This window comes from Schistocerca americana, chromosome 5, assembly GCF_021461395.2.
Source record: "Schistocerca americana isolate TAMUIC-IGC-003095 chromosome 5, iqSchAmer2.1, whole genome shotgun sequence".
NCBI lineage: Eukaryota > Metazoa > Arthropoda > Insecta > Orthoptera > Acrididae > Schistocerca > Schistocerca americana.
Window position 1 is genome coordinate 60,605,778 of NC_060123.1, and position 26,057 is coordinate 60,631,834.

Sequence of the window (26,057 nt, forward strand, 5' to 3'; positions counted from 1 at the left end):
GTATCGCTACATCACGGCTATAAAAATGCACAGAAATGTTAATGGTTTTTTCCGAACGATCTCAAATAAATCAATCTCCTGCTCTTATTCAGGTATTTAATGCTCAACGTATGATATTATAATAGTGTAATCAGTCCCTGATTCTGTTGCCAGGTGGCCCACCGAAATATTCACTTTTTCGACATTTTTCAAAAAAAATGTAAAATAACAATTCTTTTTCTTTTCGCCCCCCAAGAGCAACGCTACACCTGCTTCCTTTCTTTCTATGGCCCTTCACCGCAGGAAGTCTGGTAGCCGTATTCTCTGTGCTATACTGCACCGTCAGTGAGTGTACACAGCGATTGCGCAGGTTTGATAGGTGACCTGGCGTCATCGTTGGCATGGTTGTCCGTTGAACGAAATGCCAAGTTCCGTGCAGTACACTATCGTACGGATATCTGGTTGACAGTTTGTATCATTATATCGTGAATTAGATACACGACGGGGAAAGAGCGGTTTGTTGCCTTAGATTTGGACACCAGCGTAGATTGAAGAAATGGGAACGTACAGTTCAAAATTAAGAGTACCTGGAATATTTTTATGGCTGTAAAGAAATGGGCATGATATGGAACGACACGTGGCAAGCGAATGGGTGGCAGGTGGACCAAGGAAGAACTTCGATGGGCTTTAGAGAGCTAAAAATTAAACTGACTGAATGTCGAATAGATTACGATCACTGGCCGCCGGTGATTATATGCTAATGTGCTACACCACACTGCAAATATCGCACTAAAAATATGCCATTTCTCTTCGAATGCGAGCTGGAGATCGCCTTAAAATTACGCCAATTCTCTACGAAACCGTGCTGGTAAGCAAATAAACTCGACGAAAATATGTTTTGTAACGCTCTCTCCGCTTTAACTACACACGAGTGTCGAGTGCTGTACAGTCAGCTGTTGTTACGATCAACTCAGAGAAGGGACGCAGCTATCTGTTTTCAACTGTGCTGCTCTGTTGTCACGGACATCTGCCAGCGGTGACGGTGAAATGCTTGGAATAATAAAGCTGTGGCTCACGGGTATAGTATATAGACGCAATTTGGTGGTTCGGGCAGTAATACCGCTGCTACTAACTATTTTAACACGAATTCTTTACGGACGAATGGAAAAACTGGTAGAAGCCGACCTCGGGGAAGATCAGTTTGCATTCCGTAGAAATATTAGAACACGTGAGGCAATTCTGACGCTGCGACGTATCTTAGAAAATAGCTTAAGGAAAGGCAAACCTATGTTTCTAGAATATGTAGACATAGAGAAAGCTTTTGACGATGTTGACTGGAATACTCTCAAATTCTGAAGGTGGCAGGGGTAAAATACAGAGAGCGAAAGGCTATTTACAATTTGTACAGAAACCAGAAGGCAGTTATAAGAGTCGAGAGGGACATGAAAGGGAAACAGTGGTTGAGAAGGGAGTCAGACAGGGTTGTAGCCTATCCCCGATGTTATTCAATCTGTATATTGAGCAAGCAGTAAAGGAAACAAAAGAAAAATTCGGAGTAGGTATTAAAATCCATGGAGAAGAAATAAAAACTTTGAGGTTCACCGATGACATTGTAATTCTGTCAGAGACAGCACGGGACCTGGAAGAGCAGCTAATCGTAATGGAGAGGGTCTTGAAAGGAGGATATAAGATGAACATCAACAAAAGCAAAACGAGGATAATGGAATGTAGTGGAATAAAATCAATGCTGAGTGCATTAGATTAGGAAACGAGACGTTTAAAGTAGTAAATGATTTTGCTATTTGGGGAGCAAAATAACTGAGGATGGTCGAAGTAGAGGAGATATAAAATGTAGACTGGCAATGGCAAGGAAAGCGTTTCTGAAGAAGAGAAATTTGTTAACATCGAGTATAGAGTTAAGTGTCAGGAAGTCATTTCCGAAAGTATTTGTATGGAGTGTAGCTATGTATGGAAGTGAAACGTGGACGATAAATAGTTTAGACAAAAGGAGAATAGAAGCTTTCGATATTTGGTGCTACAGAAGAATGCTGAAGATTAGATGGGTAGATCACATAACTAATGAGGGGGTACTGAACAGAATTGGGGGGAAGAGAAATTTGTGGCACAACTTGACTAGAAGAAGGGATCGGTTGGTAGGACATGTTCTGAGGCATCAAGGGATCACCAATTTAGTACTGGAGGGCAGCGCGGAGAGTAAATATCGTAGAGGGAGACCGAGAGATGAATACACTAAACAGATTCAGAAGGATGTAGGTTCCAGTAAGTACTGGGAGATGAAGAAGCTTGCACAGGATAGAGGAGCATGGAGAGCTGCCTCGAATCAGTCTCTGGACTGAAGACCACAACAACAACAACATTTCACTCCTCTCAGTGTTAAACTATTAATTATAAAATTTTAACACTCTGAGAGCTATAGTCGTGCTCACCACATTTCGTGTTGAGCGTGGTTTTTTTGTCGCTCTACTGCTCACGTGATGATTCTACCTCGGTTGAGAGACGGAAATCCATTCGCTTGAAATACTCATCATCCCATTCAGTGAAAACATTTATTTTTGCTCATCTTCGCTCGATAAAGGACTGAGTTTCTTTTCGTTATTTGTCGTAATTACTATGGTACGTCCAAGCACAGCACAAAATTTTAAAGAGTTTGCAGCGGTAAAAACGGATAGAGTAGACATTGCGTATGGTTGATACGCCCAAACGCTGATGTGTGTGAAATGTAGTTAAGATATCGAAATTTTATTTAAAATTAAAAGTAGAACGATATCTCTTTTCGTTTTCTAAAGTTTTGTTCATATATCCGTTGGACGGTCGCGTGCGCCCATTGCTGTCCCTGCGCATCGACAATGCGGGAGTAACAATCGCCATATTTCATAAACGGTTCAAAATATCGAAACAAGGCATTCTACAAATGATAGCACGCAAAGGTATGTTATGATAAATTCTCGAAACTTTTTTATTTGCCGATTAATGGAAGTATCTCGTCCATTGAAGTGAGAGGGTTGGTGGAACAAAACAGATAAACAGCGCTTAAGTTCTTTAAGCATACAGCATGAGCGATTTTCGGGTAGCGGTACAAATATCAGCTCTGCAGCGTATTGGTTAAGTGCGTATACTGGCGATTTGTCATTCTGGGTTTATTTACCACTGTTACCGTCATTTTTCACATTGTATTTTGTTCCTCGCAATGCCAAACAATTAGTTACAACATTTAAATATGCTATATTTTCAATATTGTTACGATTACTATCAGTGTAATTCGAAACCCTATAGGCCACCACGTAGTAACGCACTGATAAAATTTTGCATGAGCCGCCATTGCTTAAAATGACGATGGTGTAATAAAAACAGTCAGAGCCAGAAATTACGCAAACCTAAATTAAAAAGAAAATAATGTAGTGGGAAACTGACTTTCTTATCGGCGGGAATGTTTGCCTTGGCAACGGATGACCTGATCGTAGACGCGCGGCACGTCATATCCAAACACTTTCCCGTCATTTCGATCCCAGTGTTGAGTTATTTGTGTGCTAAAAACATCTACATCTACATTTATACTCCGCAAGCCACCCAACGGTGTGTGGCGGAGTGCACTTTACGTGCCACTGTCATTACTTCCCTTTCCTGGCCCAGTCGTGTATGTTTCGCGGGAAGAACGACTGCCGGAAAGCCTCCGTGCGCGCTCGAATCTCTCTAATTTTACATTCGTGATCTCGGGAGGTATAAGTAGGGGGAAGCAATACATTCGATACCTCATCCAGAAACGCACCCTCTCGAAACCTGGACAGCAAGCTACACCGCGATGCAGAGCGCCTCTGTTGCAGAGTCTGCAACTTGAGTTTGCTAAACATCTCCGTTACGCTATCACCCTTACCAAATAACCCTGTGACGAAACGGGCCGCTCTTCTTTGGATCTTCTCTATCTCCTCTGTCAACCCGACCTGGTACGGATCCCACACTGATGAGCAATACTCAAGTATTCGGAATAGGTTACATTTGTCTATGTTGCGGGTTAGTTGCCACTCCCTTCATCAAGTGCCTATCCGCTGTAGATCTTCCTGCGTTTCGCTGCAATTTTCTAATGCTGCAACTTCTCTGTATACTACAGCATCATCCGCGAAAATCCGCATCGAACTTCCGACAGTTCTTCTCAGGTTACTTTAAATAGGAATCTGTTTTAAAACGCCAGAAAGACTTTAGGGCAGCTTTTCCTTAAACAAGGGTGCTAACAAATGGTTATTTTTACTCGTAGTCGCTCGTTTTAGAAAAACTGGTTGTGTGACGTTCTGGCCAGCCTTCAGTGTTAAGTGATGCATCATTAGAAAATATTCGCGTATCCTGTTACATCCAGCAAGAAAGTCGATACTGGAAATGTGTTAGCAAAACTGTCTTACGACAGGTATTGGAGACTCCATTACAAACATAGAATTTTGGCGATTGGTGTCAAGCTTCGCACAAAAGAATGGTGAGCCCCAATTTATTTCTCGGAGACGATAACAGCTGAACGTTACCAGGATATCAAATGCAGTTTTTATCGTTGTTAGAAGCCGTTGAACGACACTGCTGGACTGGCTGCAGCAAGATGGTGCAGCAGCGCGCGCGGTGAATAACACCCTCATAATGTAGCATGAGTTGTTTGACGGACACTTAACATCACGCGACGTGTGGCCGCCTACATCGCCAGATTTATCTGCCCCCCCCCCCCCCCCCCCCGACTTTCTTCTTTGGGATATCGGAAGGATAAAGTCTATAACAGCAACGCTCATACAGTCGATTAACTGAAGCACAGCATCGAGACGAAACATCCAGCGTTAGCGTAGCAGCTAACATGAAGGGACGTATTGAGGTGTGTACTGCAGCACATGGATGACATTTGCAGCATCTTTTGTGAGAAAACGTATGTTAGTAGAATAATAAAGTTTTGAATTTGGGGCCGGCCGGAGTGGCCGTGAGGTTCTAGGCGCTACAGTCTGGAACCGCGTGACCGCTACGGCCGCAGGTTCGAATCCTGCCTCGGGCATGGATTTGTGTGATGTCCTTAGGTTAGTTAGGTTTAATTAGTTCTAAGTTCTAGGCGACTGATGACCTCAGAAGTTAAGTCGCATAGTGCTCAGGGCCATTTGAAGCCATTTGAATTTTAGGATTTTACGTAACTTCTGGTTCATCCTGTATTAGAGCAACAAAATAGTGATCATTCAGTCGTTCATACATCTTCATATGTAGGTTCCAGCAAGAAAGAGAACCGTCATGGATTCAAACAAGTGGAGGTATACGTTAACAACACAAAAGCTATGCTTAGCAACTTAATGGACACACTGATTGTCAATAAACCGTCACTGCACCGAGTAACACAGTGCTTATTCCAATTGGCCGGCTGGAGTGGCCGAGCGGTTCTAGGCGCTACAGTCTGGAACCTCGCGACCGCTGCGGTCGCAGGTTGGAATCCTGCCTCGGGCATGGATGTGTGTGATGTACTTAGGTTAGTTAGGTTTAAGTAGTTCTAAGTTCTAGGGGACTGATGACCACAGCAGTTATGTCCCATAGTGCTCAGAGCCATTTGAACCATTTTTTTTGCTTACACCAATTAAACTTAACCTTTTGAATCGGCAAGAAAGCAATTATTCGGAAAAAAACTTTTGCTTCCTCTGTTTCATTATAAACGTGATGTTTATCTTCCAAAGGCAGCGTAATATACGTTTTATTGCGTTCGTATTTTCAAAAGAAAATATTTTACGGAGATATATATATATACACTCCCGGAAATTGAAATAAGAACACCGTGAATTCATTGTCCCAGGAAGGGGAAACTTTATTGACACATTCCTGGGGTCAGATACATCACATGATCACACTGACAGAACCACAGGCACATAGACACAGGCAACAGAGCATGCACAATGTCGGCACTAGTACAGTGTATATCCACCTTTCGCAGCAATGCAGGCTGCTATTCTCCCATGGAGACGATCGTAGAGATGCTGGATGTAGTCCTGTGGAACGGCTTGCCATGCCATTTCCACCTGGCGCCTCAGTTGGACCAGCGTCCGTGCTGGACGTGCAGACCGCGTGAGACGACGCTTCATCCAGTCCCAAACATGCTCAATGGGGGACAGATCCGGAGATCTTGCTGGCCAGGGTAGTTGACTTACACCTTCTAGAGCACGTTGGGTGGCACGGGATACATGCGGACGTGCATTGTCCTGTTGGAACAGCAAGTTCCCTTGCCGGTCTAGGAATGGTAGAACGATGGGTTCGATGACGGTTTGGATGTACCGTGCACTATTCAGTGTCCCCTCGACGATCACCAGTGGTGTACGGCCAGTGTAGGAGATCGCTCCCCACACCATGATGCCGGGTGTTGGCCCTGTGTGCCTCGGTCGTATGCAGTCCTGATTGTGGCGCTCACCTGCACGGCGCCAAACACGCATACGACCATCATTGGCACCAAGGCAGAAGCGACTCTCATCGCTGAAGACGACACGTCTCCATTCGTCCCTCCATTCACGCCTGTCGCGACACCACTGGAGGCGGGCTGCACGATGTTGGGGCGTGAGCGGAAGACGGCCTAACGGTGTGCGGGACCGTAGCCCAGCTTCATGGAGACGGTTGCGAATGGTCCTCGCCGATATCCCAGGAGCAACAGTGTCCCTAATTTGCTGGGAAGTGGCGGTGCGGTCCCCTACGGCACTGCGTAGGATCCTACGGTCTTGGCGTGCATCCGTGCGACGCTGCGGTACGGTCCCAGGTCGACGGGCACGTGCACCTTCCGCCGACCACTGGCGACAACATCGATGTACTGTGGAGACCTCAGCCCCACGTGTTGAGCAATTCGGCGGTACGTCCACCCGGCCTCCCGCATGCCCACTATACGCCCTCGCTCAAAGTCCGTCAACTGCACATACGGTTCACGTCCACGCTGTCGCGGCATGCTACCAGTGTTAAAGACTGCGATGGAGCTCCGTATGCCACGGCAAACTGGCTGACACTGACGGCGGCGGTGCACAAATGCTGCGCAGCTAGCGCCATTCGACGGCCAACACCGCGGTTCCTGGTGTGTCCGCTGCGCCGTGCGTGTGATCATTGCTTGTACAGCCCTGTCGCAGTGTCCGGAGCAAGTATGGTGGGTCTGACACACCGGTGTCAATGTGTTCTTTTTTCCATTTCCAGGAGTGTATATATATGCAATTACCTGCCTCGCAGTTAACAGAACTTGTCCTCGAATCTCAATAACAAGACAATTTGCACGACTGACTTGGTATACACGTTTAAGTTGTTGAACAACTTTGCACCAGAGTACAGAGCTGCGCCGTGGACCATGTAAAAGAATCCAAAGCGTATTTCTTAGCATTGTCTTGAATCCGGGTACGTACCTTCTGTATGTGAAGAACAAAAACACAAGGAAAGTTTCTGTTTTGCACATCAGGTTCGATTCCCTATTCGTTTGTGTTGAAGGGGATGTGAACAGCAAATGCCAGACATACTGCCACTCCTCCTGACGATTTAGGTGTGGCGAGGAATGAGCCAACCTTCTTTCCTGGGCGACGTAGCCTCAATTTCCTTGTCCCATCGCGACTGCTACGGTCGCAGGTTCGAATCCTGCCTCGGGCATGGATATGTGTGATGTCCTAAGGTTAGTTAGGTTTAAATAGTTCTAAGTTCTAGGGGACTGATGACCTCAGATATTATGTCCCATAGTGCTCAGAGCCATTTTTGAACCTTGTCCGATGGAACACGTACATGCTGAATTTTCCAAGTGAGGGATAATGGTCAGTTCTGTGAATGTAACCGTTTATATTCTTTCTCCTCAGTGTTGCAGTCTGTTCTGTACCGGACAGCAAATACTGAGAGTCCGCCATATTTCTGCTTCCGCGCCACATCCATCAGCGCGTCGTAATCGCCGACAACTGTGTTGCCAGGTGACCGAGAGGCCGCTGTTGGTTGGAAACTACTTTGCTTCTGCGAGGTCATCGGGGGTTGGGGGTTCTGTGGGGAAGGAGACCAGACAGCGAGGTCATCGGTCTCATCGGATTAGGGAAGGAAGTCGGCCGTGCCCTTTCAAAGGAACCATCCCGGCATTTGCCTGGAGCGATTTAGGGAAATCACGGAAAACCTAAATCAGGATAGCCGGACGCGGGATTGAACCGTCGTCCTCCCGAATGCGATTCCAGTGTCTAACCACTGCGCCACCTCGCTCGGTTTTGCTTCTGCCTAGTACTGGCAGAGAGAGGAATCCTCCTGCCGACAGGCAGGAAAGAGGACGAGCCACGAAGCAGCACCGGCAGCCGGTTCAGTACAGTTCCTGTAATTGCACCGTGGAGCACAGTTTCGCGAGTTCCATTCCGATGACTGCATTCTGACTTAGCAGTTGCTATTTACAGAGAACTAGGAGAGGTAAATGTTCACCTGTGTGATACTTTGACATCATAGGGTACCAAGAGACAGAGTAGTTATTTAGATTTCATTGTATTAGTATAGGACATAAAATGCCGTGCACTTCACTTGTCCGACTACGAAATTCGAACTGATATATAACCGTCCTACCAGATGTAGGTGAAATCTATCGCCCTGGCCTTGACAGAATTCCTTTGCCGTCTTCTCCTCCTGCGGGATTACTAATAATAACTACGCACCCTCCGATTCAAAGCTGCAAATGTTAACAGTTTTGGCTGTTTTCGTTGTCTAGGGGGTGGGATACATTGTTGCCGCATTACAAGCCAAACGCTGCTGAGTCTACAGTATACAACATGAATACACACATGAATCGAATGGTCAAAGGTTCTTATCACTCGGCAAATGCGAATTAATATAGAAATTTATAAATGAAAAATTGCAGTTAAATAAAATCTGCAGGTGCTATTTTAACGACTTTAAATGATGGGTACGATAGCAGAAGTACTTTTGAAAATGCCGTATATTTCTGCAAACACATATTGATGTCGATGGTCCAGCAATTAAATAAAATATAAGTTGAATATCAGGGAAACTGGAATACTCTCTTTCAAATTCTGAAGTTGGCAGGGGTAAAATACAGGGAGCGAAAGGCTATTTACAATTTGTACAGAAACCAGATGACAGTTATAAGAGTCGAGGGGCATGAAAGGGAAGCAGCAGTTGGAAAGGGAGAGAGACAGGGTTGTAGCATCACCCCTATGCTATTCAATCTGTATATTGAGCAAGCAGTAAAGGAAACAAAAGAAAATTTCAGAGTAGGTATTAAAATCTATGGAGAAGAAATAAAAACTTTGAGGTTCGCCGATGACATTGTAATTCTGTCAGAGAGAGCAAAGGACTTGGAAGAGCAGTTGAATGGAATGGACAGTGTCTTGAAAGGAGGATATAAGATGAACATCAACAAAAGCAAAACAAGGATAATGGAATGTAGTCTAATTAAGTTGGGTGATGCTGAGGGAATTAGATTAGGAAATGAGGCACTTAAAGTAGTAAAGGAGTTTTGCTATTTGGGGAGCAAAATAACTGATGATGGTCGAAGTAGAGAGGATATAAAATGTAGGCTGGCAAAGGCAAGGAAAGCGTTTCTGAAGAAGAGAAATTTGTTAACATCCAGTATTGATTTAAGTGTCAGGAAGTCATTGCTGAAAGTATTCGTATGGAGTGTAGCCATGTATGGAAGTGAAACATGGACGATAAATAGTTTGGACAAGAAGAGAATGGAAGCTTTTGAAATGTGGTGCTACAGAAGAATGCTGAAGATTAGATGGGTAGATCACATAACTAATGAGGAAGTATTGAATAGGATTGGGGAGAAGACAAGTTTGTGGCACAACTTGACCAGAAGAAGGGATCGGTTGGTAGGACATGTTCTGAGGCATCAAGGGATCACCAATTTAGTATTGGAGGGCAGCGTCGAGGGTAAAAATCGTAGAGGGAGACCAAGAGATGAATGCACTAAGCAGATTCAGAAGGATGTAGGTTGCAGTAGGTACTGGGAGATGAAAAAGCTTGCACAGGATAGAGTAGCATGGAGAGCTGCATCAAACCAGTCTCAGGACTGAAGACCACAACAACAACATCAGGGAAACAGTAGATTCCTACTGCGCGTAATTAGTTGTGAACGACAACATAGCTCGCGAGATATTCACTTCTAAACGCACACTACGTCTTCACTGTAGAAACCTCGGAAATCTCACAAGTTCATAAGTCCGCACTCCGAAGTATTTCTCTCTCGCGCGACCACCTGCAAACCGCTCCACTGTCCAAGTCCTTCCGCCGACTCCGCGTCCCGCCACTTCCCGTGTCCTGTGCCATACACTCCGGACTACCCCTGTGTTCTCCCCGGAAACTCGCTTCCATCCAGTCTCCCCATTCACGAGCGCTGTGATTGGCTAGAGCGCTCGCGCCATGTCTTCATGCCAACGCACAGTCACACAAACAAAATGAGACATTTTCTAAATACTGGGCATACATTTAAATAACTTGAAATTAAGTAAATATTCCTACGGATGGACCATAAAAACACTCTAACACACATTATTAAATACATAAAGAATTAAATAAACGCATATCAAAATAAAAGAAGCAGAAGAAGGCTAGGAACCTAATGTCTCTGTGCTTTCTAAAACACAGTAAATATTTAACCAATTTCTTCATGAATACTATATATCGGATATATACAAAGACATAAATGAATAAATATATTTATAAGCATGCTGCTACCGTTTTGTCGTGTAACTGTGGAGTACTTACGGCCTGACGCGATCGATAGTAATTTGCCATTTTGATCTCCAATAACTCATGTACTATTTAAGTTACATGCCTGTAATTCATACCAATTTAGGTTTACACTAATAGCTTTCTAAAGACACGTAGATCAACGAAATCGGAAGAACCGCTTCGATTTTGGAAATTCGTTGCTGCGTGTTACTTGTATAATTTACCGTCAGGTACTAAACTTTAAAGTAATAAAGATATTGAAAATCTGATTACACCATGAGAATCCTCGTGCAAATGATAGTAATGTACATGTTTCTTTTTGAGGTGTCATGACTCATCTGGCTACTGTTAATTTCTATGCGAACTGTGAAATGTCTGCCATTAAGGTTTCACATAGTCCGCCGTCTTTGGCACTCCCTGTGTGTCTCCTTCATCGTCACAAAGCACCGTCCTCGTCACAGCGGAATTCCCAGCCACGCAGCTGGACCATGCGCTGCCCCTCTCGTCCGGCTAACGTTTGCCACCACGTGTTTTCTGCTGGGCCCTGGCTTTGACGACCGTCCAGTGCGGCCGCCCCAATTCCAAACATACAATATTTCAAGGGCGCCACAACTCATCCGTTACCTCACACTCTCCACCCACTTCGTAAGTCTTGGTTCAGAACCGCATCTCTCTCCACTCTTCTCCCCATTCTCCCTCCAAACATTCACCTACACATACCCCCTCCTATGCACTGCCTTTAAATTCTACGGCCCAATGATACCGTTATCCCTAGTAGTTTACATTCACTCATCTCTTCACTCTTCCGTGTATGCATTTTTATCAGACAACACATCAGCCGTTACCTTATGCAACTACGTATCTGTCTTTATATATTCGTGTGTGACACTAATTTTCCATCAATCTGTGTCTATATTGAATATACCGGGTGATCAAAAAGTCAGTATAAATTTGAAAACTTAATAAACCACGGAATAATGTAGATAGAGAGGTAAAAATTGACACACATGCTTGGAATGACATGGGGTTTTACGAGAACCAAAAAGTATTGTTAGACGCGTAAAAGATCTCTTACGCGCGTCGTTTGGTGATGATCGTGTGCTCAGCCATCACTTTCGTCCACAGACCTCAGTCCGTGCGATTATTGGCTTTGGGGTTACCTGAAGTCGCAAGTGTGTCGTGAACGACCGACATCTCTAGGGATGCTGAAAGACAACATCCGACGCCAATGCCTCACCACAGCTCCGGAAATGCTTTACAGTGCTGTTCACATCATTATTCCTCGACTACAGCTATTGTTGAGGAACGATGGTGGACATATTCAGCATTTCCTGTAAAGAACATCATCTTTGCTTTGTCTTACTTTGTTATGCTAATTATTGCTATTCTGATCAGATGAAGAGCCATCTGTCGCACATTTTTTGAACGTTTGTATTTTTTTGGTTCTAATAAAACCCCATGTCATTCCAAGCATGTGTGTCAATTTGTACCTCACTATCTACATTATTCCGTGATTTATTCAGTTTTCAAATTTATACTGACTTTTTGATCACCCGGTATATTAACTTATGTAACTGACGATCTATCTTTTTATTGTACAGAACATTTATTTCAGTCACCCGCCATGCCCATCTTTTATACGGCTTTCTTATGTTATGTTTTAAAAGTTTTACGCTCATGTGGCTGAAGAGTGGCAAATTGTATCAACCCCCCCCCCCCCCCCCCCCCGTCCACCGTGTCTACCGTCCCCGTGGGCAAATAACAATAAAGGAGATAAAATGAATGAAATGAAATGATACGAACTTGTATCAACCGGAATTTGAACTTGGATCACCTGCTTGTCGTGACACCTAACTTTAGCTAGTTAGGCTTTCCGAACAGCTTGAACTACGTATTAGCCAACGTTGTTGAAATTTAGTAAAACAATTTTTTGGCAGTTTTTGTACAAAAATTACTTTTCAATGTACTGATAACATTTTTTGTTGTATGACGAATGATGCAAACAATATTAAAAGTGTTCTCAATCACAGTTCTGAACATCAGGTGTGGACTACTTACAACAGACCTGAAAAAGTTCTCAGCATCCTGGAAACATCCAGTACGATGGGAGCCCTGCATTAGTGTGCACTCTGCAGGGCGACAGCAAGTGTTCCGTCAGTGGTGACGCGCCTCTGGACCGTAACATCCCCACCCCCGCCTCCCTACCGTCTTCCCCTGCCGCGGGCGGCTCTCGCACCTGTCATAACGGGGGGCGGCGTCGGCGTATCTCAGCCGGAAACAGGGGAGGGCTCTGTCAGTTCAGAGACAGGCGTCCGTGCCGGCGTGGTAGGAGGTCCAACAAACCACGAGCGTTTGTGGTGGCGTTTCGCAGTTTTCAAACGAATAACTGTTTACGCTATTTTGAGAATTTCTTGGGTGACGTGTACGGCAGGGTTTTGGAAAACCTACTGATTTTCTAAAACTGCTTTAGAAGCTTCGTTTCTTCTGACGCAAGTTGGAATCGCAAAAGCGAAAGAAGCTTTCAGTAAAAGTAGTGCTGCGGTACTCTCAATAATTTTTGGTGCTTCTGCAGATCTGATTTCTCGCATTTATTTGTGAAGAATTTGGGCGGCTTCGTATACTATTGTCCTGATCTGTCCATGCTGGTTTTAGTCGAAAACATCGTATTTTGCTTAAGATAAACGGACGATTTTGGCTGATGGTATTTAGTTGCTATTGTGCAGGATTTAGTGAATTGCAATATAGATTTCCTTATGAAATTCGTAATATTTTAATGATTATGTTTTAAAAATGTTACAGGACAGTGACTAAGCCATATTCTAAATCTTTTTGATTTTACCCCTCAGATGATTTTATATTGTTCCCCAGGGGTAGTAATTAGGCCCATGTTGGCAACGGCTGCCCTGCTCGCGTCTTATCCTCCTCATGCTAAATCTGAGTTTCCGATCCTCGTGATACGACTCCTCTGTCAATTTTTTTCATTAGATGATTTTCATTATTGATGTACTACGATTTTTACTGAAAGTTTCTTTCGCTTTTGCGATTCCAACTTCCACCCGAAGAAACAGAGCTTCCAAAGCATCTGAACCCGACGATTTTGTTTGTTTTCTCACTGCCCGACAAATGTTTGAATACAAAAACTGGTTCAAATGGCTCTGAGCACTACAGGACGTCACGCCTGAGGTCATCAGTCCCCTACAACTTAGAACTACTTAAACCTAACTAACCTAAGGACATCACACACATCCATGCCCGAGGCAAGATTCGAACCTTCTACCATAGCGGTCACGCGGTTCCAGACTGAAGCGCCTAGAACCGCTCGGCCACACCGGCCGGGGTTTGATTACATCAAGGAGGCTAGGAGAGTATTTATTCTGGAAAGAGCAGCTAACCAGTTGTTAGCATCCCGCTTATACAATGAAAAATGGCTCAAATGGCTCTGAGCACTATGGGACTTAGCTTCTGAGGTCATCAGTCCCCTAGAACTTAGAACTACTTAAACCTAACTAACCTAAGGACATCACACACACCCATGCCCGAGGCAGGATTCGAACCTGCGACCGTAGCGGTCCCGCGGTTATACAATGAATGGACATCGTTAGTTCCATCATGATGGACACAGGGGTATTAAGGGTAAAGTTTAAACTGATTGTAAACTGCGCTCTGGGGAAGTAATTGTTGAAACAGCACTCTGGGGAAGTATGTGTCGATAAAAACCTTTAAACGTCGAGAGGCAAAAGTTAGTAGAAACTGCTTATGGCTGTTTTTAGTGCGCGTTGCTTCATGTGATTCTAAAATCTGCCATTCGAATAAAACACCGACCAAGAAACATCATGTTTTCCTTGGTACACTATACTCCAGGTACAACACTCTCCGCCATCTCCTGCTTAGTTATGCTATCCACCCGACTAATCTTTGGCACATCTCTGCAGCACCCCACTTCAAAAGATTCTATTCTCTTCGTTTCTAAACTGCTTATCGTCCACATTTAACTTTCACACAAAGCTACACTCCAGACAAATGCCTACCTCTCTACTTCGGCCGTCATCATTTATTTTGCTGCCCAAATAGCAAAACTCACCTACAACTTTTTGTGTCCACTTTCCTAACCTAAATCCCCCAGCAGAGCCTGATTTAATTCGACTACATTCCATTACCCTTGTCTTGTTACTGTTAATGTTCGTATTATATCCTCCTTTCAAGATACTATCTGTTCCTTGAAACTACCCTTCCAAGCTATTTACTGTCTCTGACAGAATTATAGTGTCATCAGCAAATCTCAAAGTTTTTAGTTCTCCTCCGTGAAATTTAATTTCTTCTCCAAATTTTTCGGTTTTCTTTACTGCTTGCTCATTGTAGAGACTGGATAACAGTGGGGCAGTCTACAACCCTCGTTCACTTCCTCCTCACTATTGCTTCTGCTTTCTTCTTCGATTGTTGTAACTGCTGTCTACTTTCTGCACAGGTTGTAAATAACTTTTCTCTGCCTGTATTTTACCTCAGCTATCTTCAGAATTTGAAAGAATGTATGCCAGACAACATTTTCAAAAGCTTTCTGTAAGTCTACATATGCTGTAAACTTAGGTTTGCCTTCCCTTAATCTGTCTTCTAAGTGAAGTCGTAAGGACAGTATTGTCTCGTGTTTTTCTACATTTATCCAGAATCCGAAGTGATCTTCTCGGAGATTGTCTTCCACTAGATTTTCCGCTCTCGAGCAAATATTTCGCGTTAGTGTCTTGCAACCACGACTTATGAAATTGATAATTCAGTAAAATTCACACCTGTCAGCACCTACTTTCTCTGGAAATGGAATTATTTCATTCTTCTTGAAGTCTGAGGCTACAAGCCGAGAACTATTTTATTCACGGTATACGGTTGTCACATAGTATTCTTATGCACTTGCTTCAGCCATAGATGGGCATTTCAGTTGATTTGAAAAATTTCGCTCACGCAAATAACCCAGTGCCCTACGGATGCTCCTTCCTACGGTTAGTCCAAAGATGAAGTAGTTATGTGACATACATTACATTGTTTATTTTTACCGCTGTGGAAGAATGGGACGTAAAGTATGTAGAGAATCAGTGAAACAGCGGCATTGTATTACTTTACGTATACTCTTTTAGGACATATATAGTACATCATGAATTATTCTGCCACTATCGTCATATTTTCTTGTGGGATGAGACGGAGTCGATGATATGATAGTGGAGTGACGTTCCTATGCAGAGTAATGATGATGATGATGTTTGGTTTGTGCGGCGCCCGACTGCGCGGTCATCACCGCCAGTAAAAAGTACCAGAATTTTACATAGTCCAGTTTTTTTCACCATCCAGTATAGCCACTGTCACAAATGATGATGATGATGATGATGAAGATGATGATGGTGGGGAATCGAACCCGGGACTCCGTGATACAGAGGCAGCAAAGCTAGCCACTAGACCACGAGCTGCGGGCAACACAGAGTTATCGGAATCACATCTGGATTTTGTGTTTGTGTGTCACATTAGACCACGTCTGGTTAGACGGAACACGGTTTTCACAGTCCGGCCAATGCCAACCCCTCTCGCTACCCATTTTCTTGCCAAACAAACTAAGTGCTCTGGCCTTGCTGATGTCACAGTTAGTAAGCCATTACAAAACAAAATAAAAAGAGCTCATCGATCAGCTACTGAGTCCTGCAGTGCCTGCAATGTGAAAGTTAAATCCGTGGCAGCCAAAACATGTCTGTCGTCTGAGACACAGATAATTTATTCGGCTGTTAGCACGTGCAAGTGCTCTTTCTTGCATCACCTGTCATTTCCAGAGGTATGTCAGTTTTGGCGGCTAATGTTCCCCTACGATGGATGCTTATTTGCTTTACTGAACATAATGACGTAGTATCCCTTGAAACAACTGAGTTAAATATCAGACGCAGCCGTTTTTATTTGATTTTGTACTTCTTCGACTTCCAGATATGTGACATACCGTTAAATGTTACAAGGCACCACGTTCGTTTAGTTAATATTACAAGCTTTTGTCGTCAATGGTAAATGAAGTGATCGTGTGGCGTTATTGGTCCGGAGAACCTGTCTGCGGTTCTTGAGCCGACTGCTGTAGATTTTCCTATTTGACGCCACTTCGGTAACTTATGCGTCGATGAAAACGACGTGAAATGATGAGGGTAAAATAGACACGGAGCTCCCGAGTGATGAATCTTTGACCTGTCCGGGAATCGAAACTCGGATCTTACGATCTAGGGCCAGGAACGCCAACTACTAGACCACCAGTTGTGGAGGTCGTGACGAAATAATCTCACGGGGATAATAGAAAGTCGCATCGTAAGTACAAGAAGGATGCCAAAAGGCCGAAAAATGGGAAACGTCAAACGTCATTCGGTGCGGTTTTTGTGACAGTTTCCTTATAACATTTGTCATACTTAACGAGTTTTTGAGGAAGGAATGACCGAGCGGAAATAATCCTGCGCTCGTGTTAGGTGTCACACATTAGGTACCAATAGCTTTCAGTTCGCTCTGACAGGAAAATGCGCTTATAGACAGAGAATAATGCTCTGATTAGCTAAAACATAATGATAACTACGCGGTAAGGAAAGGAGATAGGAGTAGCAAAACGAATGGGGCGTCTTTCTTGTAACTACATGGGCCACAAACAGGGAAATCCTCTGACAAAGGTCAGATGATTACGGCCCGGCGCCTGGAAAGAAGCACTTCGGAAACGATGAAGCTGGTCGCCCGTTAGCGTGCTGCTGTCGTCAACAAGTGGTTGGAGGACGGTGAAAGCACGAGTGCGCGGCACAGCGTTGGACGTCCGCGACTGATCATAGAAAGGGTAGAGGTCGGATGATTCTTGCTTTGTAACGCGAGCGAGACAGTAGAGAGTAGAAATGAGGTCCATATAATCGCTTTACACCCTCCACCGAGTCCTACGACGTTATCTCCGAGCTTGCACTCTCCGTGTGCTCGGTGAATCGACTAGTGGGTCCCCGTTGTCGCCCATTTAACCGAAAACTCGTCACTTCACTCTGTTTCTGGGTACAAGCCGGCGTCGAAGGGAGACCTAGGACACCTGTTCGCCTCGGTCGCATGTATACCTGCTGATTCGCGGCACTGCCGCTACATACACAACTCCTAGGCATGATGAACAATATGGCTCTGAGCACTATGGGACTTAACAACTATGGTCATCAGTCCCCTAGAACTTAGAACTACTTAAACCTAACTAACCTAAGCACAGCACACAACACCCAGCCATCACGAGGCAGAGAAAATCCCTGACCCCGCCGGGAATCGAACCCGGGAACCCGGGCGTGGGAAGCGAGAATGCTACCGCACGACCACGAGATGCGGGCATGAACAATATGTACCAGTGCAAAGACTGATCGATTGACAGTCAATATTGCCCTGTTTACACACACACACACACACACACACACATATATATATATATATATATATATATATATATATATATATATATATAACGCATTTGATTCTCTATATACCATGTAAATAAAACTTTGTGTTCGAACTGTTGATATTTATGTTAGAAATTTAATGTAGCCTTGCCATTTCAGTGTTAGATTAGAATGTTCTTTCAGGGTCATCCCAGAACAAGGATGTGGCTGTAATAGTTTTCTGTTCCCATCTGGATGCTTGATGTCGGTGAGTTCGCTTGCCTCTCACCACTGCGGTGCTAGATATTGATGAATCCCCTTGCCTCTCACAACTGGGGTGCTCGTTTTCAGTGACTGTCCATGGCAGATGCACTTGTCACTATCATTTCAAGGACATTTTAACTTAATGTGGTTTGTATTCTTTAGGTAGTCGCATAGCGGCCAGTGCGAGAATTACGGTGGATGGATGGAAACATAGACCGACCATACAAGTAGCTCATGTACCATAAATTTCAATATCTAGGCATATTATTTGTACTGCACAATCACATTTGCAGCACAAAAGCAAATTTTGAACGTAAATAGCAACCATTAGATCATAAAGGTTGAAATTTACGTCGTAAATGAAATGTAGAATCAAATGCACCGGCTCTTACTTGCAGGTAAGCAGTATTTGATATCTGTCGATTACACCGCCGTATGTCAAATGGTTTGAGAAAACTTTGGGTATTTTTTGATAATACAAAGTTGACCCCCAACCATGCAGGGATTGTTAGGAGGAGGTCAGTTGTAGCATGGACGCATGTCCGCTTTACTGATTTTTTTTCGTACGATGCATAGTTTCCTAAATATTTGGTTGTCTCAAGTTAAAAGAAACACCCTACATATTATGGGAGGACAGCAGAAGGAAACATTACACGAGGATGAAGTGCGTTCTCTAAATGCTGGCGAGATCTTAAAATAAATTTACAGCAGTTTTCGAAAGAGTTACAGAAATGGCTAGTAAACTACACAACTCGGTATCAGTCCATGAATAGAAGTTGCCATGACCAAAAGTGTACGGAAACAGCGCGTTTTTTGTTCACAGTGACGTTGCTCTGTGCCCAAAGCACGTTTTCTCTTGGTGCAGGCGGAATAAGTAACAAAACAAGCACTTTGTCTGCATCAGATGAAATTTGTATTTTTTTCGTCTGAAGCGTGCATTATGGCATGGAACTTATCCAGACACCAATCCTTCCTCAATGAAACATTTTTGCAGTTGTAAACACTGCATCAATTAATTTTTGTCTTACACCCTCCGCACCCTTACAAAATACAGCTTCGTTTAAAGGCAATCTGATCCCGATAAATGGTCATTTCGCCTTGTTACTGCTACTTTACAGCAGCAAATTTCAACGTACCTACTACGTCACGATAAGCTTTACATTCCTACACGCTTCAGTAAGAGGGAGCGAGTCGACGAGTACTAACCGACCGAAGCGTCACCATTCTCAGACACATCATATACGCGGGCCTACAGCGGGAAAGAAGGAAGGAAGACGGTAGAGTACTAGCGAGGCAGCGGCGCCTTGATATCTGACTTATGCAACCCGCAACATCAGACTCGTACGCGCTCCGTTTCTCATCTGTAACAGGCAGCGGTATGTGGCAAATTTGACGAGAAGGGCGGTGCTGACGGACGCACGACTGTGTCAGAGCACATGACTCACCACACATTGATGAACACAGCGCTCCATAGCAGGTGACACCTACATGTTTTCATATTGACTCAATGGCATCTTCAGTTACAATTACAGATGGCATATAAAGACTGGACCGTCTTACCTGGACTGATAAATCAGCTTCTTGTTACAACAAGTCAACAGCAGTGTCCACATAAACCGTCTTATACATGAATGGCTGCTCAAAACAAGCACTGTGTCACGGATACGGACAGGTGGAGGTGGGGAACATTTTTTTCTGATACGCTGCAGTGTTTGACATAGCACTGCGCTTGTTTCAACAATCAGGTGACATTTGACTCGCGCAGCATGAGTGTGAGGGATATGCAAGAAACAACGAACTAGCCACAGTAATGACCTATGGCTCTGTTTAAAATCTGACTATTCTTTGAAACACCGGAGGAAATAACATCAAATTCTACCACTGTAAAAACTCCTACAAGTTCTTACACACTACTGGTATGTATTAACATTTTAAAAGCTTATGCTGACTTTTAAGAATAGATAACAAAGATGAAAATCCTATCCTTCATGCAGTCGTGCACCCAGTGTAATATTTTATGCATTTATCACAAAAAAATGTTCAAATGTGTGTGAAATCTTATTGGACTTAACTGCCAAGGTCATCAGTCGCTAAGCTTACACACTACTTAATCTAAATTAGCCTAAGGACAAACACACACACCCATGCCCGAGGGAAGACTCGAACCTCCGTCGGGACCAGCCGCACAGTCCCTGTCTGCAGCGCCTTAGGCTATTTATCACAGGCAGTAATGATTTACAAAGTAAGTTGCAAATGAGCAGTCCATACCTTTTCACAAATTAGAATAACAGATGAAACGTCACCAGATTGTAATGAGTTTCATTACCAGATGGCAACATTTAGATGAAACAATCGAGAAAATTAAGCAGGAATTAAATGGCACACAAACAAGCATCGTAATAAAGTACTTAATTTTTGTTTTGAGAATGGGTTACATCGGCGAGAATCATCTTCGAGATAATACCGCTAGACTTCATCAGATGGCAGGATGTGCGAGAGCTCACGAACTGGATAAAATCATGATTACAATATTTTATTTATTTATTAGTTACCGTTGTAAGGCATAACAGACCATGTTTCACAGTTATTATTATGATTATTATTAAAATCCATGCATTAAGGTCGTTGTAATCGTATCGATAGATGCCACTAGATCACAGCCGATCAAAAGAATGAACAGAACCAGAGATTTCCCGAACGGAGACGTAAACTGTTGGAACAGTTCGAATCGTGTTCAAACACAGCCCTAGTAGTAGCCAAAGGCAACATGATAGCTGTCGACCAGGTGCTGACCTACATGTCTTAATGCTTAGTATCTTTCCTGAAAGTAATAGCACCTCCCAGCAGGATAAATATCCATGTCATAAGGTCAGAATAGTCTACAGTGGCCCGAGAAACATAATAGTGAGCCTACGTTGATGTCTCAACCATCAAATTCGCCTGATATGAACCCAATGGAAAAAATATGTGACGCTATCAGGAGCCAGCTCCGTGGGTAAAAACCACCAGCTCGTATTTTATTGAACTGCGTGACCAGTATGTAGACGCCCTAGTGCCACTTATCTCTGGAAACGTCTTGTCTAATCCATCGCATGCAGAATCGCCGCTATATTGAATTCGAAAGGTGCGCCATCACGCTGTAAGACATGTCGTCATAATGTACTGATTCAGCACGGTATGGACATGACCTTTAATTCTTGACTGTCTAACTCAAGACGTACCAGAAGAACCTTTTCAATAAGGGCATGGCTTAAAAACAGATGGAGTCAGCATATTTATTACAGCCAACATGGTGAGTGATGACTTAGAACAGCCAAAACTGCTTCGTAAGTGTAGCATGAGATACATTTCGGCCTAATTTTGTTAGAGATATTTCTGGCTCTAAAAGTCGTGAGAGAAACTACCTAAGTTTCATTAGTCTTCCAAGCAAATCTAAACACCTTCAGAACATCATAAATGATAAAATCCGTACAGTGGTAACAAAAAAAATTATTTCTGAAATGGAAAGTACAACCCAGTTTCACGACCGGTGTCCCAGCTTCAGTTACATATTAAAATATAGGTACTTAAAACTGCATAACTTAGGCTGAAATATGTTAAAATACATTAAAATAGAGCATCCCTGATACAAGGTATGCACTATTTTAACATATTTCAATCTATTTTACCCTCAGTTACGCATCTTTTTAGAACTCACATTTTAATATACACCTGAAGATGGAACACGAGTCCTGAAACCAAGATGTGCTTTCCATTTCAGAAATAAATAATTCGGGAACGGAGAATTCGCCAGCCACTGCGCTATGGTGATATCCTGAAGCCATAAAATACCATAAAGTAACCGAGCTTCTTAGGAACAAGACCTGTATCCATGAAATGAAAACAATTGTGTGTATTACCAGCGTGCAGGGGAACATAAGACCGTAGGCTCCCTTCCCTGCAACTTCGTTCAGTCAAACAAACATTTAGGATGACAACAATAAACCGCCGCTTTTCCTGGAGGAAAAGAAGGCTCCGTTGCCGAGGATACTGTCCAAGATGAAACATCGCCAATAGCTTTCGGTATTGTATGGATTGTCAGTGATACTACTCTGTAAACTCTAATTACCTGAAAAAAAACATACGAGGAGTTTTAAATTATGACACCCCAACGGCGATTCGAAACCGGCTCCTCACAGAGCGAGTTCAGTAATTTAGACTTTAGAAGTATTTGGAGTCTATAGAGGGTCTGTTATTGCTGTGGCTGTTATGTGTTTGTTAATGGCTTGTCAAACGTCACAGATGTTTAACGAGGGCGAATTGTTGTTGCCCGTGAAGACTCGGGTAAATGTTGGTCTGTTTGGAACCATTGTATTTAGTACAACGTCAGCATAGAAGACTCATGCGAAAGCTTCTATGCTAAATGCAATAATAGGAAAAAATGTATAGAGGCAGATCAGCATTAAACAGAATAAGATCATTGTTACTATAATTACTATAGTTCTGAACTCTACACAGTCCAACGCCAATTCATTTAACGTGTAGGTGCTATTATCGGTACTCTTGTAAACTAGGTGAGTACGAATCAGAGGCTGTAGTCGTTCAAAGAACAACAATAGTAAGATTTCATATGGCCTGACGAGCGAATGGACGTTTGCGTTTTTTATGCTTGTTTTCATATATATACTGAAGCGCAAAAGAAACTGGTGTAGGAATGTGTATTCAAATAGAGATATATGTGAACGGGCAGACCGCAGCGCCTATATAAGACAACAAGTGTCTGGCGCAGTTGCTACAATGACAGATTATCAAGATATCAAAAATGGCTCTGAGCACTATGGGACTTAACATCTATGGTCATCAGTCCCCTAGAACTTAGAATTACTTAAACCAAACTAACCTAAGGACATCACACACATCCATGCCCGAGGCAGGATTCGAACCTGCGACCGTAGCAGTCCCGCGGTTCCGGACTGCAGCGCCTAGAACCGCACGGCCACCGCGGCCGGCGTCAAGATTTCAGTGAGTTTATACGTGCTGTTATAGTCGGCAAAAAAGTGATGGGACACAGCATGTCCGAGGCAGCGATGAAATGGGGATTTTCACGTACTATTTCACGAGTGTACCGTGAATATCAGGAATCCTGTAAAACATGAAATCTCCTACATCGTTGCGGCCGGAAAAATATCCGGCTAGAACGGGACCAACGACGACTGAAGAGAATCGTTCAACGCGACAGAAGTGCAAATCTTCCGCAAATTGCAGCAGATCTCAATGCTGGGCCATCAACAAGTGTCAGCGTGCGAACCATTCAACGAAACATCATCGATATGGGCTTTCGGAGCCTGTCAACACCGACATTGGACTGTTGATGACCGGAAACATGTTGCTCGTAGGACGAGTCTCGTTTAGAATTGTATCGAGCGGATGGACGTTTACGGGTATGGAGACAATCTCATGAATCCATGAACCCTGCATCTCAGCAGGGGACTGTTGAAGCTGGTGGAGGTTCTGTAATGGTGTGGGGCACGTGCAGTTGGAGTGATATGGGACCCCTCACACGTCTAGATATGACTCTGACTGGTGACACGTACGTAAGCATCCTGTCTGATCACCTGCATTCATTCCCGTCCGTTGTGCATTCAGACGGACTTTGGCAATTGCAGCAGGGCAATGCGACACCCCACACACCCATAATTGCTATAGCGTGGCTCCAGGAACACTCTTCTGACTTTAAACACTTTCGCTGGCCACCAAACGTACCAGTCACGAACATTATTAAGCAATGTGCTGTTCAGCAGAGGTCTCCACCCCCTCCTAGTCTTACCGATCTATGGACAGCCCTGCAGGATTCATGGTATCAACTCCCTCCAGCACTACTTCAGACTTTAGTCGCGTCCATGCCACGCCGTGCTGCGTCGCTTCTGCGTGCTCGCGGGCGCCCTACGCGATATTAGGCAGCTGTACCAGTTTCTTTGGTACTTCAGTGTAGTTGCAAATTCACGTAACGACGACAGATATAGGTAGTGATCGCCCACCATTCTCTCCAAAGTAGACCATAGAGGCTGATTGGTACTGAGATCTGGTGACTGTTGCGGACAGGGGAGATGCGACAGTTCATCCTCTTATTTACGAAACTAGTTATGGACGATGCGAACCGTGTGAAAAGGGGTCACAGCGTCAACACTGAGTATGCATATCGTACCATGGGATGGAACTGATGAGCCAAAGTGGCCACATAATCCCTAGAAGTAATGTGACTTTATAAAGCATCGAAGGGCCAAGGGAACACCACGTTGTAGCTGCCCAAATCATAATCGAACCGCCGCCATGTTTCACTCTTGGAGCGTAAACTTGGTTAGAAATTCTAAGCAGTGTGCAACAAGATTCACCCAGCAAACTGACCTTCTATTAAAGTGAACATAATCAGTCTGGACGGTAAAAAAACATTTTGTGGTAAGCTGTTTCAGTCAGTTTTTTACCATCTTCAGACCTCATACTATGGTGGTAGGCGGTGGCGGTGAACGAAGCAGGTGTTACGACTCCATGAACGTAACAGGTTACACAATTTTCCTTTTTTTGCGATAGAAAAAATGGGTCTGAGCACTATGGGACTTAACATCTTAGGTCATCAGTCCCATAGAACTTAGAACTACTTAAACCTAACTAACCTAAGGACATCACACACATCCATGCCCGAGGCAGGATTCGAACCTGCGACCGTAGCAGTCCCGCGGTTCCGGATTGCAGCGCCTAGAACCGCACGGCCACCGCGGTCGGCTTTTGCAGTAGAGACTATTTGTGTTCATTTTTTAATTACTTTCTGCTAGACCTCTGTTCTCCACGAGAAATGTTCTTAAAAATTACCGGACCTCTTTCTGCTTTGCTCCATGTCCTAATTTTATGGTTTCGGCGGCACGTTTTTCTGTAATGGGCATTGCATCACTGATCCAGATCGTCCTGCAATTCACAGCTTATGGCGCTCCCTTCGTGTTGATTTGTAGCTGACAGGGTTCGAGAGCGCGATATTCAGCTTTGCATTGACTTTCGCACCATTCGTCCTCTTATTTTCCTTCACCGTCCTCTAAAATGACCATTTGTCACGATCACTCAACAGACACTTTCGTCCGTGTTACGACTTAGCGGATAATGCCTCTCCGCTTATCCTGTGAATGGTATAGATCTTCAATACAGTGGCTCTTGGAAAACCAAACACTGCGGCTACCTTGGTTAGGGGAACACACACGATAAGAACACCATCAATTTGCTCAAGTTCGCATTCACTTAGCTCTGACATAATGCACTCACAGATGCAGAGAACACTGTTCTGACCAGACCACGACTGACGCTCCCGAGGTATAGAGGACGCTGCACAGGTGGCGCCCGTGGTCAAATACAACAGCGCAACCTGCAGGCTTCGCTAGCATCTACATTTATGTTCTAGTATGTATTTCTCGCGGGCTGTTCCCATAATTATCTCTGGCCCTCTATATACCGGGTGATCAAAAAGTCAGTATAAATTTGAAAACTGAATAAATCACGGAATAATGTAGATAGAGAGGTACAAATTGACACACATGCTTGGAATGACATGGGGTTTTATTAGAACCAAAAAAATACAAAAGTTCAAAAATGTCCGACAGATGGCGCTTCATCTGATCAGAATAGCAATAATTAGCATAACAAAGTAAGACAAAGCAAAGATCATGTTCTTTACAGGAAATACTCGATATGTCCACCATTATTCCTCAAAAA